Below are 6,822 nucleotides of genomic sequence, written 5' to 3'. Positions count from 1 at the left end.
AGCGTCAAATGAGTCTTGCTCCTCTAATTGGAAATATTAGTATAATGTGGCCTGGCTCTGTGGTATCCACACCTGGCATGTGAAATTTACAGTTTTGGTAATATTGGTCCTATTAGCAAGCTACAAAAAAAGACTTTTACGTAACAGATGGACTTCTTTCACCTGATGTACCCACAGAAAGGATACAATAAGACATATTGGCTTGGGTGCTGTAACATCGTCCATACTAGACGTCACTCCAACGGTGCCCACAGGAAATGTAGAACACTGTCGGAAGCTAGATCACTATCCCTCGCCCCAGTGATCACACTGAAAGAATTCGCTCACTGTTCAAAGCCAACACAGCCATGATGCATAATGCCACTAGAACGCAACAACGAGCAAATGAGAACAGGGCAAATGTAGGAAGTAGTAACACGTCACTAGCTCTTCTTGAAACTGGACAGTTCTTTAATTCCCTTTACTCTAGGAGGATAGTATCAGCAGAGCCTTACTTCATAGGCCCAACCTTCTTAATCCCCCATTAACAAGAACATTGGCTGCAGCTTTAGGGAGGATTTGGTACATAATCTGACAAAATACAAATTTATAATTCCGAATGATTTTACTCAGGAGGATTCGGAAACATGAAAGCCAACTGTCCTCATAAGGATAAAAATACACAAAATAAGATATTGAAATAGTTTATTAATTTCCAAACGCTATCTCAGAAAACATACTGAATATCATATCAATTTGCCTCACAGTTACCATTGATCACACCTGCCAATTAGTAGCTCAGATATCCGAATGTTAATATGCTTGATCATGTGTTCCCATCAGTAGTGACTATGACTCAGCGCAGCATCTAACCATTCAGCAAGTTACAAGTCGCAGGGTTCTTCACGTAATGCACTATGAACTGATCGTCCATGTGCCTGGAAGTGTGTCCCGCTCCCCACTCTGGTGCATCAAAGCTTGTCATATGGAACAAATCAAAGACGTGCTTCCGGGAACAAATTAAGTAAAAACCCTAAGGCGGTCAAAGACCGCCAGGGCGGAGGACCGCGGGAGCACCGCCGACAGGCCGGCGGTGCTCCAATGGGGATTCCGACCGCGGCGGTAAAGCCGCGGTCGGACCGGCACCACTGGCGGGCTCCCGCCAGTGTACCGCCGCCCCATTGAATCCTCCACGGCGGCGCAGCTTGCTGCACCGCCGCGGGGATTCCGACCTCCCCTACCGCCATCCAGATCCCGGCGGTCCGACCGCCGGGATCCGGATGGCGGTAGGGGGGGTCGCGGGGCCCCTGCAGTGCCCATGCCACTGGCATGGGCATTGCAGGGGCCCCCGTAAGAGGGCCCCTACATGTATTTCACTGTCTGCTGCGCAGACAGTGAAATACGCGACGGGTGCAACTGCACCCGTCGCACAGCTTCCACTCCGCCGGCTCGATTCCGAGCCGGCTTCATCGTGGAAGCCTCTTTCCCGCTGGGCTGGCGGGCGGTCTGAAGGCGACCGCCCGCCAGCCCAGCGGGAAAGTCAGAATGGAACGGTAACCTGACGGCGGGACTTTGGCGGGCGGCCTCCGCCGCCCGCCAAGGTCAGAATGACCGCCTAAATATGTTAAACCTTGTAAATGCCTATGTAGCCATGGATTAATCCCCATTACGTGCATCAGTTATTCAACTGTACCCAAGAAGATCATAGAATTCGGTAACTGAGCACAGAGTAATACAAACTGAGAATTTTACTATTAGGTGAAAAACAGTAACTAGATTGTGCCACAGCAGCGCCAGAAGACGGCAGGAAGAGAAATTAACCTTAAAACTGGATAGAGCTGCTGAGATGAACGACCTAGAACAGATTGACAAACCATTTATTCAGTTGTCCCTTTTAGTTATTTTGGCCCGTGGGGGCAGACGGGCGCGTTGAGGATAAAGAAAGTCGGCTTGATCAAATCAGAAATCCTCATAAAACAGTACAATATTAAGGCTGCACTTAATTAATCCTTGCAAAAAGTTAAGGTGCAAGACAGAGTCCTTTCCAACCAATTTCTGACAGGACACTGTGGGCCTGATTTTAACCTTGGCGGACGGCGGAGGCCGTCCGCCAAGGTTCCGCCGCCAAATGACCGCACCGCGGTCACAAGACCGCGGCGGCCATTCTAACATTTCCTCTGGGCCGGCGGGCGCTCTCCAAAAGAGCGCCCGCCGGCCCAGAGGAAATGCCCCTGCAACGAGGACGCCGGCTCAGAATTGAGCCGGCGTAGTTGCAGGGGTGCGACGGGTGCAGTTTGCACCCGTCGCGTATTTCAGTGTCTGCATGGCAGACACTGAAATACTTTGCGGGGCCCTCTTACGGGGGCCCCTGCAGTGCCCATGCCATGGGCATGGGCACCGCAGGGGCCCCCAGGGGCCCCGCGGCACCCCCTACCGCCATCCTGTTCCTGGCGGGAGACCTGCGAGGAACAGGATGGCGGTAGGGGGTGTCAGAATCCCCATGGCTGCGGAGCGCGCTCCGCAGCCATGGAGGATTCCCCCGAGCAGCGGAAAGTCGTCGGGAGACCGGCGACTTTCCACTTCTGACCGCGGCTGAACCGCCGCGGTCAGAATGCTCGTGGGAGCACCGCCAGCCTGTTGGCGGTGCTCCCGTGGTCGGTGGCCCTGGCGGCCACCTGCCGCCAGGGTCAGAATGACCCCCTGTGTGTTATGAAATAGTTTGGCTCCAGAGAGTGTAAGGATCTTTAACTTAAAGGTAACAGAGCAGGGCTAATTTTGTCTTTGGATCATGCTACTGTTCTACACCTGAATGCTAACTTGCATATGCGCACACTGGTGAAGACTAGTCTCCCATCTATGCCCCCCAACCCAAAAAGACAGCCAAGTGGCCGCCAAAAGAGCGCCGAAATACCGCCAAAAGAGCGCCGAAAGACCGCCGAAAGACCGCCAAAAGACCGCCAAAAGACCGCCGAAATACACATGACCGCCGAAACACCGCCAAAAGACCGCCGAAACACCGCCAAAAGACCGCCGAAATACACACGACCGCCAAAAGACCGCCAAAAGACCGCCGAAATACACACACCGCTGAAAGACACACGACCGCCAAAAAACCGCCAAATTACCGCCAAATTACCGCCAAAAGACCGCCAAAGTACCGCCGAAAGTCCGCCGAAAGAGCGCCGAAATACACATGACCGCCAAAAAAAAGCCATAAAACCGCCAACAGACTTCTGGCTTGGTCTGGAAGTTCACAAGCTAGGATACCCGATAAAGTGTCAAATGAGCCTTGCTCCTCTAATTGGAAATATTAGTATAATGTGGCCTGGCTCTGTGGTATCCATACCTGGCATGTGACAGCCTCCTGTAGCCATATATAAATTTACTTAGAACCATGCTGGCCTCTCAACCCTTTCAAACGATTTCTTGACCTGCAACATGGGATGATGGACAGAGCGAAAGCACAGAACTGCCCTGGACTAGATTACTCAGACTCTTAAACAGGCTTAGTGTTGAACATTATTCTTATTTTAGGAGCTCAATACACAATATGCAATGCAAGAGAGCTAGCTCCACAAAAGAAAACTATGATGCAGACCTGCTCACAGTTCAACATTCAAAGCCCGTATTCTGTAGGAATTATGCTCACCGTGACGTCAGGATGAGGCCCTGGAGCCATTTCTCTCTGGGAGTTCGGTTTTTATGCCCATAAGAGGTGGAATCGACGAAGACATCACGTTCCTGTCAGCAAAAACAAAAATGTTACTGAAAAAGCGATACCCATGATTTCAAGAAGCAAAATTAATATTTTCTGGTACACCCACAGCCTACTGGAAGCCTAGTACTCCTGAATTTTACACAGAAGCTTAGCCCTTCAAGTACATAGAGATGTGTGTGGAGGGGCAGAGGGAAAACAAAAAAGTCCAAGAAATAAACCACCACACAAAGCACCATCTTCACCCCTTGACCTTTCATCACCAAGTACTGCCTGTAACTATCTTTCTCTACAGTTAAATCTAGGCTTGCCAGGTTACTGATTATTCTTCCACTTCACAGATTTAATGAAAAATATGCGTTTTGGTGCAAGTTGGATCTGTACAGAAAGTTTGTCTGTGGTCGGTAACACCAAAACTGTGAGCATCAAGAGCTACTGAAATAGTGTGGGGTCCTGCTTTCTAATGTGGGCAGAATATTGCTTACACTTGAAAGCATTCAACTTTGTGTCCATGTTGTATTAAGGTGTCTTTGAGAGGGCAATTTGTTTTTATTTTACAGTTTTGGTAATATCGGTCCTATTAGCAAGCTGCAAAAAAGACTTTCACGTAACAGATGGACTTCTTTCACCTGATGTACCCACAGAAAGGATACAATAAGACATATTGGCGTGGGTGCTATAACATCGCCCATACTAGACGTCACTCCAACGGTGCCCACAGGAAATGTAGAACACTGTCGGAAGCTAGATTACTATCCCTCGCCCCAGTGATCGCACTGAAAGAATTCTCCCACTGTTCAAAGCCAACACAGCCATGATGCATACTGCCACTAGAGCGCAACAACAATGAGCAAATGAGAACAGGGCAAATGTAGGAAGTAGTAACACGTCACTAGCTCTTCTTGAAACTGACAGTTCTTTACTTCCCTTTACTCTAGGGGGATAGTATCAGCAGAGCCTTACTTCATAGGCCCAACCTTCTTAATCCCCCATTAACAAGAACATTGGCTGCAGCTTTAGGGAGGATTTGGTACAGAATCTGACAAAATACAAATTTATAATTCCGAATGATTTTACTCAGGAGGATTCGGAAACATGAAAGCCAACTGTCCTCATAAGGATAAAAATACACAAAATAAGATATTGAAATAGTTTATTAATTTCCGAACGCTATCTCAGAAAACATACTGAATATCATATCAATTTACCTCACAGTTACCATTGATCACACCTGCCAATTAGTAGCTCAGATATCCCAATGTTAATATGCTTGATCATGTGTTCCCATCAGTAGTGACTATGACTCAGCGCAGCATCTAACCATTCAGCAAGTTACAAGTCGCAGGGTTCTCTACGTAATGCACTATGAACTGATCGTCCATATGCCTGGAAGTGTGTCCCGCTCCCCACTCTGGTGCATCAAAGCTTGTCATATGGAACAAATCAAAGACGTGCTTCCGGGCACAAATTAAGTAAAAACTCTAAATATGTTAAACCTTGTAAATGCCTATGTAGCCATGGATTAATCCCCATTACGTGCATCAGTTATTAAACTGTACCCAAGAAGATCATAGAATTCGGTAACTGAGCACAGAGTAATACAAACTGAGAATTTTACTATTAGGTGAAAAACAGTAACTAGATTGTGCCACAGCAGTGCCAGAAGACGGCAGGAAAAGAAATTAACCTTAACACTGGATAGAGCTGCTGAGATGAACGACCTAGAACAGATTGACAAACCAATTATTCAATTGTCCCTTTTAGTTATTTTGGCCCGTGAGGGCAGACGGGTTGCGTTGAGGATCAAGAAAGTCGGCTTGATCAAATCAGAAATCCTCATGAGACAGTACAATATTTAGGCTGCACTGAATTAATCCTTGCAAAAAGTTAAGGTGCAAGATAGAGGTGGTCATTACAACCCTGGCAGATGGTGTTAAAGCGGCGGTAAACATTTTGCAATTACGACCGTGGCGGAAACCGCCAACAAAGACAGCCACTTTAACACTCCGACCGCCACGGCGGTACAAACAAACAGCTCGGCGGTCACCGCCAACAGACAGGCGGAGGACAATGTACCGCCCACACTATTATGACAGGCCAATCCGCCACCTTTTCCGGGGCGGATACACCGTGGATAAAAACACGGCGGAAACAGGAATCTCGAAGGGAAAACGCTCACCTCTACACACTCCACGAGGAAGGAGGACACCATGGACCCGGAACTCCAAATTCTCCCTGCGATTGTCTTCCTGCTCCTGTACCAGGAGCACCAACGCCGGCGGCGAAGACCACAGTGAGTACTGCACCTACAACACAGGGGAGGGAAAAAACAGGGACACACACATGCAACACCCACACCCACGACAACACACACACTAATACATATTTATACATTATATTTACACCGCCCCCCCACAGAAGAATGCAAAGACAAAAGGAAATGAGTGCAACCATTGTAATATATCAAAAATCAGTAAGCAAAAATATACATTAATACACTATTAACAAAATATACACCAAGATTATTAGTCCAGGTATTTCACCATTCATAGTCCGTGGACCACTGGGACCACAATGCATGGGCGAGGCCCACACACGATACCAGATCACAACAGAGAGAACACTGCAGGGGCATCAGATAGAAATACAACAGGCACCTCAGGGGGAAGGGAAGGGGTGGCACCTCAGCCGGATGAGTGCACGACACCAGATCCACGAGGGGCCTCCATGCCCATTGATGTATCCTGGGAAGTGCAAAGCCACAGTCTCTCAAGTCTCTACAGTGGGTGGTTTGCCCACTGATCAATCCTGGGGAGTGCAAAGCCACAGTCTCTCAAGTCTCTACAGTGGGTGGTTTGCCCACTGCTGCATCCTGGGGAGTGCAAAGCCACAGTCTCACAAGTCTCTACAGTGGGTGGTTTGCCCACTGATCAATCCTGGGGAGTGCAAAGCCACAGTCTCTTAAGTCTATACAGTGGGTGGTTGGAAGGAAATGGATCCCTGTTGCAGTTACCCCCCACTTTTTACCTGATACTGATGCCGACCTGACTGAGAAGTGTGCTGGGACCCTACTAACCAGGCCCCAGCACCAGTGTTCTTTCACCTAAAATGTACCATTGTCTCCACAA

General features: G+C 48.4%; 2 non-coding genes across 2 annotated transcripts; both read right to left on the bottom strand.

Moving 5' to 3' along the window:
• Window positions 1-397: 397 nt before the first annotated feature.
• LOC138268904 (small Cajal body-specific RNA 4) lies at window positions 398-525 on the bottom strand. The gene has a single exon (XR_011200195.1). It is a non-coding gene; the product is annotated as a small Cajal body-specific RNA 4 (non-coding RNA).
• Window positions 526-4,561: 4,036 nt separating this feature from the next.
• Window positions 4,562-4,688, bottom strand: LOC138268902 (small Cajal body-specific RNA 4). Its single transcript, XR_011200193.1, has one exon. It is a non-coding gene; the product is annotated as a small Cajal body-specific RNA 4 (non-coding RNA).
• Window positions 4,689-6,822: the final 2,134 nt, after the last annotated feature.

The sequence above is a fragment of the Pleurodeles waltl genome, chromosome 12, assembly GCF_031143425.1.
Source record: "Pleurodeles waltl isolate 20211129_DDA chromosome 12, aPleWal1.hap1.20221129, whole genome shotgun sequence".
Lineage (NCBI taxonomy): Eukaryota > Metazoa > Chordata > Amphibia > Caudata > Salamandridae > Pleurodeles > Pleurodeles waltl.
The sequence above is the reverse complement of the archived record's forward strand: the minus strand, read 5'-3'. Positions and strand labels throughout refer to the sequence as shown.